The sequence below is a fragment of the Mastomys coucha genome, unplaced genomic scaffold (genome assembly GCF_008632895.1).
Source record: "Mastomys coucha isolate ucsf_1 unplaced genomic scaffold, UCSF_Mcou_1 pScaffold9, whole genome shotgun sequence".
Lineage (NCBI taxonomy): Eukaryota > Metazoa > Chordata > Mammalia > Rodentia > Muridae > Mastomys > Mastomys coucha.
In genome coordinates this window covers 109,411,130-109,429,772 of record NW_022196915.1, presented here as the reverse complement: position 1 = coordinate 109,429,772, position 18,643 = coordinate 109,411,130, and the positions used below count along the sequence as shown (strand labels likewise).

Genomic DNA, 18,643 nt, shown 5'->3' with positions numbered 1-18,643 from the left:
CAAAAACAAACCCCTGTTGCCTCCCCTTCCCCATGCCTGCCACCCCGCCCTCTCCCACTTTCTGGCCCAGGTATTCCCCTACACTGGGGCTCAGAACCTTCACAGGGCCGAGGTCCTCTCCTCCTATTGATGATCAAGTCTCTGAAGAAAGAACTTGAAGAAGATCTCAGAAGATGGAAAGATCTCCCATGCTCATGGATTGGCAGGATTAATATAGTAAAAAATGTCCATCTTAACGAAGGCAATCTACAGATTCAATGCAATCCCCATCAAAATTCTTTTGTTCTTAAGATGATGAATTCTTTCAAATTCAGTCCAATGGAAGGAGGTAGAGGCTAGTCAGAATTAGAAAGGAGGAGGCAAGTCTAAGACACATGGGCACAATGTGTCTTAGAAATGATTTATTTACACTTCAGTGAAATTTAAATGTACTAAATCTTCTGAAGATATCTGTGTTCATGTTGTCATATGTTTGATACTACTTTTGTAAAGTCAATGATGATAATTTACCAAAGGGAACTTATTCAGGGCACAGGAAACATGATAATACCAAAAAAATTATTTATAACTATAAAAGGACTTCAAATTCCAGGTAACGTTTTAGATAACATTTTGTAAGATTTTGTACATGTTAATATTCATATCGAGTCACAGAACAATTCTATGTTCATAAATGCTGATGAGTTACATTAGCCACTAAAAATGACAATTATGAGATTACCTAAAGATGCATGGCAAATTATACATTGACACTGTGATGTAGAGCCTGTCTTTTATACCCAAGGGGTAAATGTATTATCTAGCCCCTACAAAACCATGTAAGTAAGTTTCAGTTCTGTAGGAGAGGTTGTCTCAGGTCATTGCAGCACAGTGCTGCTAAGTTGTATTAAACCATTGAGTTAACTGCTCAAGTAGTTCAAGGTAGTACTCTACACATCACAGTGTGACACTGAGAAGGCTATGTGTATGTGTGTTGAGTAAAGTAACACTTCAGTTCTCTCCAGAAGGCAGTTCCAGCCCATTAGTTTTTCATTTCAGTCGACACTGGAGCAAAAGTGCTTGGTGAGTTTCCCTTTTGATGTTCCAGTGTTTGACTGCTTCTCTCAGGTCTGACTTTGTCTTTCAGGATCAGTCTACACCTGTCTAAATCAAACCAGGTTGGACTGGATCCACCTTATGAAATTCAGTCTGTTCTCTGTTTAATTTAGGAAGAATAAAAGATCATTTGAATCTTTGGAAAACAACATGTAAAGCTGAAGAAAGTGTGTGTGTGTGTGTGTGTGTGTTTATGCATGCACACAATGAGACAGACAGAAAGAGAGAGAGAGAGAGAGAGAGAGAGAGAGAGAGAGAGAGAGAGAGAGAGAGAGAGAGAGAGAGGAGAGAGAGAGAGAGAGAATCTGATCTAGTGAATCATCATGTCATCATGGTTCTTTTCTGGTTACATATCACAAGCTAGTGAGAACCTGGAGATAATTATGAATTTTTACCTCTGTTTATAAACCAAACATGAAATTTAACTATGTTGTGTTTTCATGCATGCCCAGCTAAAATTTAGAAAATACATTAAGGTCTAACTAAAATTAGTGAAATGTAAGCACATTTTGTCTGTTGCCCTGAATGTTCAGTTGCTTTCACTCATACTCAGTGTGCAGAGCCAAGTATACACTCAATGTATAGAAGTCAGATTAGAAGAATTCATCAAAAAGTCTTACTAACTAGTATTTTAAGAATCATCAGTCAAACAAAAAGTTGAGTTTATAATGTACTTGAGAAGGGTTCAAGTTCATTAAAATTTTATATTTGTTATGATTATATTATTAAGTAAAGATGTTGATGCTTTGAAATTGAAAATTAAATATAATTTCATATGTGAAATTATCTGATAACATCAAAACCATCACAAGCAGTAAATTCTGATATTGTCTGATTTATCTGATTCCGAGGAGATTATAATCACAAATTTAAGCATTCTTTCTCTGTCTCTTCTATCTCCCTTTCTTTGTATTTATACATATACTTGTATACTTAGTTACTAGCCAACCTCAGTCTGCTTAACCAGCTATATGACAAAGACAAGGATTTAGGGGTATAGATTTTAATTCAGGATTTTATTGAAGAAACATCATGATCTGCCACAATCAAAGGGCTTATCCAAGGGAGAATGGCTACTTGGCAGTCAAGAAGAGATTGTAGTTTTGCCTTTTGACTTAAAAAAAATTATTGACAGTTCCATACTGTCTTCGTGTTTTACTGCTTTTAACAGACACTATGACCATGGCAACTCTTATAACGAACAACATTTAATTGGGGCTGGCTTACAGGTTCAGAAGTTTAGTCCATTATCATCAAGGTGGGAACATGGACGCATCCAACAGGCATGGTTCAGGAAGAGCTTGAGAGTTCTACATCTTCATTTGAAGGCTTCTAGCAGAATACTAGCTTCTAGGCATCTAGGATGAGGGTCTTAAATCTCACACCCACAGTGGCACACCTACTCCAATAAGGTCATATCTACTTCAGCAGGTTACACCCTCTAATAGTGCCACTCTATGGGCTGAGTATATACAAATCACTACACGTGCATTTATATAATTTATGTCTAATTAATATTTTATTTCTATATTTGAACATTCTCTTTCTTCATTGAGATCTTAGCAATTTTTGAAAGAATCACTGAAGCCTTGTTTAACTTGCTTATTTCTCAGAGTATAAATGAATAGATTCAACATGGGAGCAATTGATGTCATCAGAACTGCTACACCTTTATTGATAGCCACTATTTCCTTTGCTGAAGGGTTGATGTAAATGAAAATACAGCTTCCTTAGGTGATTGAAACTACAATCATGTGAAAAGAATAAGTGGAAAAGGTCTTTTTTATTGGCTGGGCAGAGGGGAATCCTAGAATGCATACATTTATATAATTACTTTTAGTAGTTTCATCTTTTGCTTTCCTCTCATTGCCTTCTCTCCCCTTCTGAAACCCTTCTTCCCAATGTCCTCCTTGTACTTTCATGGTGTGTGTGTGTGTAAAATGCACTGAATTTTATTAGCATTTCTCCAGTAGATGACCCCTATTCTTTTTTTTTAATTTTAACTTAAACATTTATTTTTATTTTTATTTTATTTTTATTTTTTATTAGATGTTTTCTTTATTTACAATATCTCCTTTCCCAGGTTCCCTTCCAAAAAATAAAAAAATAAAAAAGTAAAAAAAAAGTAAAAAAAACCCAAAACTAAAACAATCCCTTGTTCCCTTCCCCCTCCCCCTGCTTACCATCCCACACCCTTCTGCTTACTTGCCCTGGCATTCTCCTACACTGGGGCATAGAACCTTCACAGGGCCAAGGTCCTCTCCTCCCATTGATGACTGACTTGGCCATCCTCTGCTATATGCATGCTGCTGGAGCCATGAGTCCCCCCATTTGTACTCTTTGGTTGGAGTTTTAGTCCCTAGGAGCCCTGAGGGTACTAGTTAGTTCATATTGTTGTTCCTTCTTAAAGGCTGTTTAAAGTGTGATGATAGTAGTCTGTAGGGAGTCTATGTCACCCAAAGCTGGGTGAGAGTGTTGCATGAAGGGGAAGAGGAAGGGGAACAAAATTGGATTCTCTCTCTTCTAGGTGCCCCTCGTATTCCCCTACACTGGGGCACAGAATCTTCAGAGAGTCCAAGGGCCTCTCCTCCCTTGATGATCGACTTTGCAATCCTCTACTATACACATGCTGCCAGAACAATCAGTCCCACCATGTATAGCCCTTGGTTGGTGGTTGAGTCCCTGGGAGCTCTGAGGGTACTAGCTCTGAGGCCTATATATGAAAATAGAATTGGAAGATGCTTCTACAATTCAGGAATAGCACAGACTGGTAACATTAATTAGAAGGTAGGGAAGACATAGATCAAATTCTGTCTCTTAACCTTCACATAGTACCAATTTTATTGACACTTTGATCTCGAGCTTCTGGCTATATATGATGAGCAGAACTGATGTTTCTGTGTTTACAACCACCATTTCATAATCCTCTGTCATGAAAGCTCTATCAAAATGACACGTCTAGGTACTGAATGTGGATGGGGTCAGCAATTCTAAGGGTGAGGGTTAGATGTGCTTTTTCTCACAGCTCACACAACATCCAGGTACCTCTTTGCACATAGAGCCCAAATTGCATTTTGGCTACTTCTAGTGGTCAAATCCTTCTCTAACTTTGGATCTCAGATGCTTACATGAGAGATGAAAGGTTGATCTTACCAGCCTTCAAAGTATCCAGGAAGCCTCAGATTAACACAGCTTCATCTGCTTCCATTTATTGAAAACACCAAGTGCTATAAACAACTTCTGTAAAGGACAGAATAACATCTGAGAAAAAAGTAGAGTGTGATTTCCAAGCACCCACAGTGAGAACCAAGTCTTGTTATATCATCAGATCTTTGTGTGGCCAAGGTGTTTAGTTCTATAAGTATTACAGGGGGGTAGGTTGTGGAAATGGAGGATTTATCTGGGTTGAGAAAAGGTTAGTAGGACAAATTATTGGTAGAATGAAGCAAAGGGCTCTACTTGATCATATTGGGATTTGAAGACCAGCTACTTCCCAGGAAATATGAGAATGGGAAAGGAAATCAAGCACTAGGCAGAAGGCCAAGCAGAACATTGGTCAGACATATTTGGTAGAAGCCTGGTCTGTTCCCAAGAATGAACAAGGTTGTAGGTCCTTTATGAGTGGAATGCAATATGCAAGGTTCCTGTGTTGCCTCAAATCTCACAAGTACATGAAGGGTGTGGGTCTATGGAAAGCATGTGGGAAAAACCCAAAGGTGGCTTAGATAGTCTCAAAGCTGTGAAGAAAAGGTGGAATAGCAGAGAGAAATGTATAGATAACTAGGGAAAAGGAGACATTTGCAAGTCCTGCTTAGGTGTGTGTAAATGAGAAAGAAATGTGCTAATTGGTTCATTATATATATTATTCTATTTTACTTGGAGATGTTTTTGTGATAATTGTTTCCATGTTTTAAAATGGAGGGATAAGGAAGAGACAACTGAATATAACTTGCCGAGTGGATGTTGCAATGATATACTCAATTATTTTACTTATAGGAAGATTTTAAGATTTTAAGAGTCTAAGCTTATTCACTCTTGTATTGGTCACAAAGTAATGAACTTCTTTATGAAATTCCATGGCTTACTAAAATTTTGACATAGTGGGGATAGTGTAGTTAAATAACCAGAAAGGAGCTTTCTGTAGAACACAAATTTCAAACTTCAAAAGTAAACAATTGCATAGCATGAACTTATGAATAGGAAATGACCACACACAATGCAATTCAGCCATACAATGGGCAGCTGTGTGATAATGCATCCAGGCTTCATACACAGGAGCATCTTCAACATCTTTATCAACTTGGAAGATGCTATGTAAGCATAGTGATTTTCTGGGGAAGGATTTTATTATTATTTTTATTATCTTTCAAGAACCTCAGAATATATATAATTAGCTTTCAGAAAATGAGCTTAAGGGATTAGAGAGACAGCAGTTAAGAGCACTTGCTGCTCTTGTAGAGACTCAAGTTTAATTTTCAGCACCCACATGGTGGCTCATAACCATCCATAACTCCAGCTTCTGGGAATATGATGCTTTCTTTTGACCTCAATAGATGCTATGAACATCTATGATGCACATACATACATATATGTAGGCAAAATTCATACACATGAAGTAAAATGACCCCAAAAGTCTAAGAAGGCCAAAAAAGTCATTTAAAAGACTGGAGAGAAGCCACAGTAGTTGAGTAATTACTGCTCTTTCAAGGAATCTGAGTTGGTCCCTGATACCCATATTGGGTGGTTTACAATTACTTGTAACTCCAGCTCCAGAGAATCTCATACTCTCTTTTGGCCTCAGGGTATCCAAATACATGATCATGCACATGTACATGCATGCACACACAAATAAGTGTTAAATGAATCTTTAACAGGGGGCTGGAGAGATGTCTCAGTGGTTAAGAGCACCTACTGCTCTTCCAAAGGTCCTGAGTTCAAATCCCAGCAACCATATGGTGGCTCACAACCATCTGTAATGATATCTGACGCCCTCTTCTGGAATGTCTGAAGACAGCTACAGTGTACTTACATATAATAAATAAATAAATCTTAAAAAAAAGAATCTTTAAAAAATAATTTAAAATGAAAAAGTTCAGGATCTGAAAATACAACTTAGCACTTACCTAGTTTGGCTGCAGTCCTAGATTTTGTTTCCCTGCCAACATATACTAAATTAAATAAAAAAATATTTTTTCATGAATTCCATTTGAACAAAAGGTCGAGAAATATAACACCACAGTTGAAAACTCACATGACAACGTTTAAAATATTTTATATACACAAATAGTTCAAAGAGATTTAAGGTAACTTGTAAGCATATTTTCTGCTGTTTCTCACTTTCCCTCTTTCTTTATATACACACATATATGTGTATATAGTTTCTATTAAAGTGTATACTATCTCTATACATATATATGTGTATATAGTCTCTTTGAAGCAGTGGCTCACCTACTATAGCTTGTAACTCACAATGTAGTTTTAGCTTGCCTTGAACTTGGGGTGCTCCTCCTGCCTTTGCCTCTTGTGTGTTTACATTATTATCACTATACTTGGCTGTCAATGTTTTAAAGTGTTTAATTCATTGGAGAACTTGAGTGGTGCGTGATCTTTGTATGTAGAAGACACTCCTTTTGCTTGTTTGGCCCTTGCTAACCTTTCTTCCATGCTAGGAAACCTGTTGTGATATCATTGGCAACAGTAGGGTCAGCAAGCTAACACTGGTGCTGGTTTCACTAGTTGAAAATGTATTATCTGAAAATTAGAAAGTTTTACCATAATTGGTAAACTTTTTTGTCATGCTCAATAATTGTCAATTACTTTTAATAGTATGTCATGAAAACAATATTCAAATGTGGCCAAAGTGTGAGATGTTTAAGATTTAAGAATAGAGGCTGTAGAGACAGTTCAGCAGTTAAAAATACTTGTTCCTTCTACAGAGGAAACCCTATGATGGCTCACAATTTTTAGTAACTTTAGTTGCAGGAGTTCTGATGCCCTTTTCTGGCTTCTGTGGATACTGCATATATGTGGTGCACATATGTTCATACAGGTGCACACCCATATACATAAAATAACAAATTAAAATATTAAAGTCTTTTTTGTAGAGGCATAGAACTTATACTTATGTTAATTTTTATATATAGTAGTCTTGTGGTATTAAATGGGACTCTAGGGAGTCTTCTGGGTTAAATCCTTGCCTCTCAGAGGGTACAGTTTCCCTAATTTGATAAACTGACTGGAAGCTTGTTTTCTTCTCGGAAATGTATAGTTATAAAGTGCATGGTAGTCAATATGTAGCCACATAGTTATATCCTAGTTTCTGCATTTTCACACTGCTGTTGCCTGAAGGGATGAGTGAATTTTAATACACAAAAGTTTTTTTTTCTACACTATCCTGGGATAGATAGAAGGAAATAATTGTTTGAAAGTGAAGAAGAGGGAATTAAAAATTGAATAAATTTGTGTTAGACTCTCTGCCTTTCTGCATTTGAGATCTTACCTAGTTTAAATCAGGCTGGGGGTTCTCCCTAAGAAACAAGAGGTATGGTATTTGAGGTAGGCATTTCCTACTGTAGTTTTGTGATATGCTGGAGATTCTACAACTACATCAAGAAGGATCACATAATAGCTTAAAAATCTATTTTCAAATACTTTGATAAACTTTAATAAACCAGATACATTGAGGCTCCTTTTCTGCTGTGACGTACTTCAGTTTGACTGTGCTAAGTCCCAGACATTTTGGGACAAAGGGATCATAGTGACAGCTTACATGCTGTCTACTCAAGTCAAACAGATTAAAAAAGAAACACAGCCAAGTGTTACAGGCTTTGCTTACAGTTAGAGTCTGTTAATATTGTTTCTTGACTCTTAGAATTGGGGAATAGTTCTAGTAATTCCTGCTCAGTCTGGACCAGGATACAAAGTGATCTTTTGTATATGTAACTGGCTGACTCACAGAAGTCTGTAAATATTTTGTAGTCTCTGTCAAAGGAGGAATATAAGCTCTTATATTCTCTTTGCTGTTTATTAGGAGAGGAACATGTGCATATGTATGTGCATGTGACATACAGTATTCACACAGTACAAGCATGTGTAGCAAAATCACACAAGCATATACAAACCTATGTATGTCTACATTTACATGTTTGTTTATATATGTATTTTAAGACATTTATTTTATTTTGTATATATAATAATACAATATATGATGTCTTAGCACACATATAGTTTAGATATATATATACATATATACATATGGTATATTTTTACATATATAATTTTTAAATTTAATTTTATTGGATATTTTATTTGTTTACATTTCAAATGTTATTTCCTTTCCTGGTTTCCCTTCTGGAAACCTCCTCCCTCCCTCTGCTTCTGTGAGGTTACTTGCCCACCCACCCATCCACCCATTCCAACCTCCCTTCTCTGGCATTCTCCTACACTGGGGCATGGAGCATTCCCAAGATCAAGGGCCTCTCCTCCCATTGATGTCCAACAAGGCTATCCTCTGCTACATATGCAGCTGAGCCAAGGGTCCCTCCATGTGTATTCTTTGGTTGGTGGTATAGTCATTTGGGAGCTCTCTCTCTCTCTCTGTGTGGGGGTCTGGTTGGTTGTTGTTCTTCCTATGGGTTGCAAACCCCTTCATCTCCTTCAATCCTTTCTCTAATTCCTTCATTGGAGACCCCATGCTCAGTCCACTGGTTGGCTTCGAGCATCCACCTCTGTATTTACCAAGCTCTGAAAAAGCCTCTCAGGAGACAGCTATATCAGGCTCCTGTCAGCAAGCACATGTCATCAGCAATAGTGTCTGGGTTTGGTGTCTGTATATGAGATGGAGCCCCAGGTGAGGCAGTCTCTGGATGGCCTTTTCTTAAGTTTCTGTTCCACACTTTATCTCCATATTTCCTCCTGTGAGTATTTTGTTCCCTCTTCTAAGAAGGACTGCAGCATTCACACTTTGTCTTCCTTCTTGAGCTTCATGTGGTCTGTGAATTGTATCTTGGGTATTCTGAGCTTTTAGGCTAATACCCACGTATCAATGAATGCATACCATGTGTGCTTTTTTCTGACTGAGTTACACTCAGGATGATATTTTCTAGTTCCATCCATTTGCCTGCAAATTTCATGAAACCATTGTTTTTAATAGCTGAGCAGTACTCCATTGTGTAAATATACTACATTTTCTGTATCCATTCCACTGTTGAAGGACATCTGGGTTCTTTCTAGCTTCTGGCTATTATAAATAAGGCAGCTATGAACATAGTGGACCATGTGTCCTTGTTATATGTTGGAGAATCTTTTGGGTATTTTTACAAATATAATTTTAATACCAAAAGGTAGTGAGATTAATAAAAACTGTATTTAATCGAATGTCCATTTAAAATTTCTGATAGATTTCACCAACTTCATGCTTTCAAAGCCTCTAGTAATAAATTCCTGAATAAACATATACAACACATTTTTTTCAGATACTAAAACACATTCTATGAAAATATCACAGTGTGACATATTTAGCATTCTACTAAAGACAAATGAAAGACCCAAATGTTTATTCTCAGACACACAAGCACATGCATGTATTTTAATTCATTTTTCTTACCATTGGTTCTAAATTTTAGATGTGCATAACCATTAATGTGCACCAGAATGTTACATAGTTCATTGTCAATGTAGGAACTGGAGGGTAGTTTCTATGGTGTAATAAATTGATCCTCTAAAAGTCAAAAATGGAGTAAAGGCATTGCAGAAAAACTTTGGAAAAAAGTGCTTGGTATTTATTTTTATATTCATCTATCTGTTTATTCACCAAGTATTATTTGAGCGTTTTCATTAATATTTGCTTTTCAAATTACAGTGTTGATTCTAAAACCAAATTTCTAGTTCTCTGAGGGTAGGAATAGTTTCTTATGAACTGACAGATATAGGTATAATGACTGGACAATGTAGATGTTCATCTACTCTGGGTTTGGTGTAGTTCTTTGTTCTGTAAAGTCATGAAAATGGCACCTTTAGTTAAGAAAATGTATTCAACATGATTGAGAAAATATTCTGCAGGTAAGAGGTCAATACAGGATACCTGTTACTTGATTGGTATATGCAATATATGTCTTAGGTCATTGGAGAGAGAAATATTGTTCTCTCAGTAGTATCTGAACACTCCCTTTTAATGGCTTCAATTTGTAAATGACTTTGATTCAATATATATTTTCTATTAAGGTATAAGTTATAGAAGGGAATTTCTATCCCTAATATGCTTCTTTCAATTGATCTTTCAGAAAACAAGTCAGTTCTTATCAGATGATATTTCATGAAGGTGACTTGCAAGGCCCCTGAGTGACTGCATATATTTCTTTGAGTGGAAGTCTATATGTTGCCTTGTGTCTTCTGGTCTTTCACTACCAGATTGGAGACATAACTGCTGCATTTTCTATTTCAGTGATTGCAAAAAAGGTCAGGAAATTTTAGAAAATGTATTAGTTTGTGAGCCATTTAGGAAGGGTTGGGGTGACATTTGAGGGGGCATGAATGTGTGTTTTGTTTTGGTTTTTGGTTTTTGTTTTTGTTGTTTGTTTTTTGTTTGTTGTTTTTGTAGATCTTGATGTGTTTTAGTGTTTTCTGCCCAGCTAATATATTTTTGGGGAGAATTCTGAAGCTGTGTATTTTGGAGTTGGGTTGTTATTTGTAGTTTCTATACTAACATACTTATTATTGCTAAATTCTTTCATAAGTAGTGGCACACTTTTTTTTCCATATGATTTCCATGGTTAGAGTGTCTTTCTACCAGATCCAGTGATATATTTTTTCAGCAATCCACTCTTTAGCTTTTGAGGTGAAGTGGAAATAGTACCTTTTAGTACACAGGCAGTTTCTCTGCTTCTGTAATTAAGAAGAGCCTTAGTCTACAAGTAAAATACTATTTCTATATCCCTGCCTAGGAGATCTTCCAGTATCAGGATTTGTTTCAAATTGTAGTACTGTTGATATTCATGTCCCTGTTTAGAGGTAGAAGTTAACTCATTGTAGAATAAGATGGACTTGAACCTTGTTTTATTTCTTCTCATAGAACTATTAGTCTCTCAAGGTCCTGAAGAGGCTTCATTGTTCTTGGACTAGATTTCTCTGAATGAAGCTCAGGAAGGGCAGGCTTGCCTACTAGTCTCCTGGCCGAGGGGAAGGACTCTCTTACCTTTATTCATACTGCATTTCCTCTTTATTTCATTTTGTTTTTAACAGAGCTCTGAGTCAACATCAGATCTCTGCACTGAGAGGACATGGAAGGGTATACTCAGACCAGAATCAAAGCTAGGATGTAAAGACTTAGCTTCTTGGCATTCTGTATGTTTTGAGGATGTAGTTGATGATACAAAATTGTCAACAGGAGCCACTAACTTAGGAATTTTTGCAGTATGTCTCTCAAAGAACAGTACAATTTTTATATTGTGTTTACCCAGGACTGACATTGAGTATAATTATCTATTTAAGACAACTAGAAGTTATTTGCTAGTAGCTAGATCAAGACTGAATGTTGCTATTAGTAGGTTATCATGAGAAATACAATTTCTGGTAGATTTGATTAATAACATTACATAGAAAACCTAAGTTTTGTTGTTTGATTTTATATGAGGGCATTGAACCTAGGGCTTCATGCTTGGTAGGCAAAGATTTTACCACTAAGTTGTATCTCTAGCAGACTACAGATATTTTAAACCATTAGTTTGAGTGCCAATCCAAATTATCCTTTTGTTTTTGAGAAATACTTTGGATGACCACTGTATTACCCCATTGATAAAACACTGATAAATATAATGAGCCCTTGAAGTCTGTGGCTAGGATAGTGGAGATTATGCAGATGAAATCATTTGGAAATAAGTTCTGTATATTGGTCAGACTGGTAGTTTCTGATATAAATTCTTTACAACTTTACACATTCATTTTTACTTTCATTCAAATTAGCAAGCAACTTTACTGCTCTTTACTGAGTCTTGTACATTGATCTTGATATGATGGAAACTCCAGACTACAAAAGATAGGACAGTAATGGTTCCATAACTTCTCACACACCACCTCAAAGAGAGAATGAGGTTCTTTATTTAGTGGATGGGAAGCTAAAAATATGAATACATAACTTATGTACTCAGTACAAAGTCCAAGCAGCAGCTCAGGTTGCTTGGTTACTACATGCACACTTCATTGACCTGTGAGAATTGAACAGTATATTGTATAAATTAAATCATACAAATAGTGGGAGACAAAAGAGGCCCTAGTATCATGAAAACATTCATTTCTATAAGGCTTACCCCAATGTTTGTAAGATATTATTAGTGCACATATTGCTATTTTTATTTGGCAAATGTGACATGCCTTTTATAGTTACAAGAAACACCCAGGGCAGGTGATAGCTTGTTTTGCTCTTACCTTTGATCACAGGGATTTGACAGTATTATAGTAGCTGTGCCTCAGGGTTATACTGCATTATGTTCATTGTAAAAATCAACAAAGTTTATTTATTTATTTTTGATTTTAAATTTCTTAGTAACTTTTAAGCTTTCTGTTAATTTTTCTGTCCCCTACTCTTTCATGTTGCTCTGGTTTCAGTTATTGGTAGTGTGAAAGCATGTCTGGGACTATTTTTTTTTCTGTGCTTGTTTGGAAACTTTTGTTTTGTTTTTGTTTTTGTTTTGAGATAGGGTATGGCTGTAAGCTCAGGCTGGTCTTGAACCCACAGCAGTCAACCTTTTTGAGACTCCTGAATGCTGAGATTACAGACAAGATTTGTAATGCTTGGCTGTAGTGCGGTGTTTTTCCACAGCCTCAACCTGCCCCAAATACATGAGGCAATTAAAATTTGGCAGACTCAGCTTTGGGGATGAATGACAATTATAAGCAAAGGCATTGTTGCTTATACTAAGGCACAACTGCACAATTCCTTCTTCTGAGCATCATTGACAAAACCTATTTTTGCTTTAAAGAGCTTACATAGGAAAGTTATTTTCCCCAGCATTCTTCAAATAAGTGAACCTTGTAGATCATACAGCTCAATTCTCCAGAGTCCAGAAACCAGGACACAAGAAATTCCTAATGCAATGTGATCTGTTCATGACCTTCTTAGAAAAGAACATCCCATACTCTCTGAAGACTGTGAATTCATAGGCATCCTTTCTCCCACCCTGCAGAAACATCTCCTCTTGGGCCACATAGAAACTAGTGAATAGGACAATGAATGAGAATGCAGAGAAATATCCTCATTAAATAGCTGGCCCCATCATGTGTGTGTGTGTGTGTGTGTGTGTGTGTGTGTGTGTGTGTGTGTAAATCTGTATGTATAAATATAAACAGAAGTCAAACAGAGGTAATGCTGGCATCATGGAGAGACACAGTCTGGAATTAGGTCAAGTTCCAGGTGCAGCTCCAGCTCCTGAAGATGAGACCCTGGCAGTACCTTTGTGCCTCCAAGGGGGAACAATCTGGTCTAGGATTTGACTCCAAATTATTAATTCACTCCTGAGATTATGGACACCAGATTTCATGAACATTAGGCTTTCATTTTCAATTCCTTAAGGCTTATTACCTTGTATATTGAAGAAGGTATATTTATAATACATACACACACATATTATGTACAGAATTTTTATTTCTTGTTTTTCTCATTTTCTAACAGAGAAAGATGTCTTTTAAAAATTTAATTATTATTATTTTTATTTAAAATATCTTTTATCTATTTTTTAATTTTTATACTTCATATTTTATTCCCTCTCCCATCCACCCTCCAACTGTTTCACATCCCATACTTCCTTGACACTCCCCTGTCTTCGTGTGGATGTCTCCACCCCCTACCCCACCTGACCTCTAAATTCCCTGGGGCCTCCAGTCTCTTGAGGGTTGGGTACATCATCTCTGAGTGAAAACAGACCTGGAAGTTCTCTACTGTATGTGTGTTGGAGGCCTGATATCAGCTGGTGTATGCTGTCTGTTTGGTGGTCCAGTGTTTGAGAGATCTCAGGGGTCCAGATTAATTGAGACTGCTGGTCCTCCTATAGGATAGCCCTTCTCCTCAGCTTCTTTCAGCCTCCCCTAATTCAACAACAGGTGTCAGTTGCTTCTGTCCATTGGTTGGGTGCAAATATCTTCATCTGACTCTTTCAGTTGCTTGTTGGGTCTTTCAGAGGACAGTCATGATAAGCCACTTTTTGTGAGTGCTCCATAGCCTCAGTAATAACGTCAGGCCTTAGGACCTCCCCTTGAGCTGGATCCCAGGAGATCTACTGCAGCCAGGGCAACAGGTCAGCAGCTTCTCTACCCCTGTGAAGAGCCCCCAGTTGGAAAGCTCCACAGGTGGCCTGATACAGCCAAGGCCACAGGCCTACCAGGAAGCCTGAAGCAACCCAGGGACAAAAAAGGCAGACCCCATACAGTCACCCAGACCAACAAATACCAGGGATATCCAGATGGCGAAAGGCAAGTACAAGACCATAAGCAACAGAAGCCAAAATATGTGGGCATCATCAGAACCCAGTTCTTTCACCACAGCATGCCCTGAACACACCAATACACCTGAAAATCAGTAATCTGTCCTAAAATCCTATCTCATGAAGATAATAGAGTCCTTTAAAGAAGATATCAATAACTCACTGAAAGGAATACAGGAAAATATAGTTTCAGGCTCATTTGTCAACAAAAACTCTTGAAGAGAAAAGATTGTTTTAATTTAAAAGATCTAATTTTCTGTCTTTTAATATTTATCAGCTCCATTCTGCCTGTTCTTCAAGGTTACTTCAATTTTATACATTTATAAAAAATTAAGAATACTAATACAGAAAGGTAGAAAAAGAATGTACTTGTGGTTCCCCATTTAACTCACATCAAATAATGCAAGAGTAAACTCTCACTCTATCTTTTCATACTCTGGGCTCCTCTTAAAAATTAAAAATTTTTAACTTTTAATTTTAAAAATTAAAGCCATCCCAAAGTTTTCCCAGTTTAAAACCATGCTGTTCTAAAGTAAACTGACAATAGAACCCAGATCTAGAAGCAAGGAAGATCTCTTATTTAGAGGGTGAGAAAACAAGGCCTAAATTGTTGAAGTGACAGATTAGTGTAACTGAGAGATGTTTGTGGATAGTGAGAAAATTGTATACATTGTGAGAAGTGTGTACTTGACCCACATATAAGATGCCACAGAGGCTCCAGCAGTGGTTTTTATTGGAATTTTTTTAGATGCAATATAACTGGTTCAAGAACAATGGAGATTCGAAGATTCATCCAAAGGATGAAGGAGAGGAAAGAAAAAGCTCTCCAGGATAAGCCTGCTAGGAAGAGATTTACTACATTCTGTAGAATTTTCATTAGTATAAGTCTGTTCACAGATGAATTTGTAGCTGTTACCTTTGATGCAGTCCTGTACTTAATAACACTAATTTCAGCCCACTTTTTCATGTACATTGTAGTGTTTGCCTGATTTCTGCAGTTTAATATTGATTTTTTTCCTCTTGATCTTGTGCATTGTCACCAAACTTTATGGTCATTTTGTGTAAAAGGTATCAATAAAAAACAAATGGCAACTTTCTTGCTGTTGTTTTTTTGTTTGTCTGATTTTGTTTTCAGTAGAATCTAGGCAGAATCCGATGTTCTTTACTACTGCAGTGTAGGCTGTGGACCAGCCTTCCTAGGACCACCTAATGCAGGCTGACATTCCTTCATTTCAACCTGTTAAGTGAAAATTTAGCTGATAACAACATTGGAGTTTGGAAGAGTTCCAGGTCATTCTCATGCTTGGAGATGTCTCAAGCTTGGTAATGTTTCCAGGCTTGCTGTGTGCTTGGTGAGTTTGCTGCAGTGCAGCAAGCTTGTGTAATAGGGCAAGGTTGACAGGCTCAGTGCTCCATTTGAAAGAATGGAAGCCCTGGCTTATAGCTATGCAAAGCATGTGTGCATATCATACGTATGCATGCATTTTTGTGGGTGTATATTTACTTTATTTAAATCACATTAATCAAGTATCAAGTACATCTGCTTTTATTTAGAAAGATTACTATTTCTGGTGTTTCATTTTTAATTCAGGTCTTGGAAAACTCACTACTATTTTGTTGATATTTTGGGGTGCTCCAATTTTTTAGGGTTTGCTTTTATTTATATGTATAAGAAATATATATGTGACTATCAAAATATATATGAATATATTGTTTACCTATCATCTATCTATCTATCTATCTATCTATCTATCTATCTATCTATCTATCTACCTATCTATCTATCTCTATCTATCTACCTATCTGTCTATCATCTATCAATCTAAATAAATGGCTCTGGGGTTTGGATATTTGCCATTTTCTGCACCTGGTATCACCCCTTACACCTGACTTCACACCAATTCTGTTAGTATCTGACTACCACACTGCCTGAAGCTAACATCTTCCTGGTGCAAAGGTAGATTGGCATAATTTGATGAACAGCAATATACAAATAAGCGCTAGTAAGATATTTGATATTTTGTAGCCTAATTTTTTTGTTTTACAAATAAGAAATGGACACCAATCCATAAAAAAATTTGTTCAGGTCTCTAAGAATGAGCAGGTGCTACAGGGTGGAACTGCTCACTTTTGGTCTAATTCTTTTTTTGCTGATGTCTTCATTCTATTTTCCTTTGAATATCATGAAAGGTTGATTGGATTTTTAAAATTTTAACCCTCTATAAATTCTTTGAGTTATTTTTAGAGTAATGACTGCTTTTATTCAATAGATGACTGAAGCTATTTTGTGAATGTTCAACATACTGTTCTGTACATAGTAGGTGTTCAATATATCCTTAACTAGTTTTGCAATCAGAATTGTATTTGAAAAAGAGTAGGTGATACTGGGTTTTTGTTGGTGGAACACATATTCTGGGTTTCTAGTTGGCATATGCAGCTGCTCATTGGCAGAGAAGAAGATCTCCAATGTCCTGACTTGATTAGGTTGACTGAAACATGTTTTTAAGGATTAAGACACAAACCTGCGTATTGGTGAAGTTTAGTCTTCCAAGTCTTCTTTAGAGCACACCAAACAGCTGTGAGTACCTGTTATGAGGTCAGTTCCAGCTTCAGCTATACTATGTAATCATTGTGAGATTCTGAGCAAGTCACTAACATCTCTAGGCTCATCTTGAAAATGGAATGCTACTGAGACTAATGTGTGTGCTAGAAAGTGAGAAGTGCTTGACACAGTACCTGTAATGCTGTATACTCCCCATAAATACCTGTGCCTATGAGTCTACTAGTATAAGGTTAAGTGATTTCTATCTATAAGTTCTTGGTATTCCTCATTTCAGTTTCTATACCCTCATCTTTGAAATGGGGATAACAATAGATGTTGCTTTAAAAGGTAAAGTGCTTGTAAAGGTTAAGTGACTCCCTTTATGCAAAAATAGGGAGTACCTATCAGATGTTAACATAATTTACATGTGATTGAAATATTAACAGGTATTATTGTTGTGTAGAATATTTTGCATAATAAATGGCAACTTCTCAAGAAGGAATAACTCTTATTACTACTTTTATTCTTTGTTCCTTTGTTGAACTCACCTATATATTAATGGTGTACTTATAGCAGCATTCTAAGGTGTTATATAGCATTTAGGTTTTTTGTTGTTTTGTTTTGTTTCACTATAATTTTATAAACAACCTTTTTAGTTTACAAGTACATAAAAATTTCCTGCTACAAAAGCTTTGTTGAATAAGACTTTCTGAAAATGAAAATCTACATGGTAGGCAGAACAATCTTCCTGAGACTAGATATGAATTTACCTGTGGGTACTGAGCTATGCTCTGGTTTCCACTGTCCATGAGAAAGGTAAGACATTTTGAGGCCATCTAAGCAAATGGTTAGGTTCTGGCCCTGACCTCAGGCCTGGATACCTAGGCAAACAGATGCTTTTGTCAGCTCAGTGGATTTGGAGGCACAAGTGATGCCATGTGATAGAAGGTCCTCTTTTCCACCATGATTTTCTGGAGCCATATTCTGCTTTAAATTTGGCCAGGTAGGCAGCCTATTACAATCTACCCTCCAAACTCTATTCTTCAATAGCTTTTATTGGGCGAGGGCTGCGAGAATCACTGGCAATTCTGACAAAAGTGAGGCTCTTGCTCTTGACTGTGCTGAGGCATCTGTGATGGTGAGGGTGAGTCTACTTGCCCATTGCTCATAGTAGAAGCTCCAGGAAGCTGAAGAAGCATGTTCACTGAGATTTCTAGAAGGGATATGAGACTAAAGGGTCTGGAGCTGATGTCTGAAGAACAGCAATAGGCCTCTCTGCGAGGTAGTGAGGCCCAGAAGGTTAGATAGGATATATTATCTGTTCAGTTGAGAGAGATTTATACTGTTATTTAATCTCAGGTCCTGTGAAAGAACAGTAAGTGCTTTTAACCACTAAGCCAAATCTCTATCTCCTGTATTCATCTTTTTATATTTAGCTTTTTTTTCTGTTCATCTTTGGTTTTCTGAGCACTTGGAGATTATTAATTTTATTATTATTAATTTTTTTGGCAATGTTTCTGGTATACAGTCTCCT

At 36.8% G+C, this 18,643-nt stretch overlaps 1 protein-coding gene and 1 long non-coding RNA gene across 2 annotated transcripts in view; both read left to right on the top strand.

Annotated features, from left to right (window-relative positions):
• Fgf14 (fibroblast growth factor 14) overlaps positions 1–18,643 on the top strand; it is a 669,954-nt gene that overhangs the window by 85,795 nt on the left and 565,516 nt on the right. The window lies entirely within an intron of this gene.
• The window catches only part of LOC116084632, a 372,091-nt gene that overhangs the window by 78,602 nt on the left and 274,846 nt on the right, over positions 1–18,643 (top strand). The window lies entirely within an intron of this gene.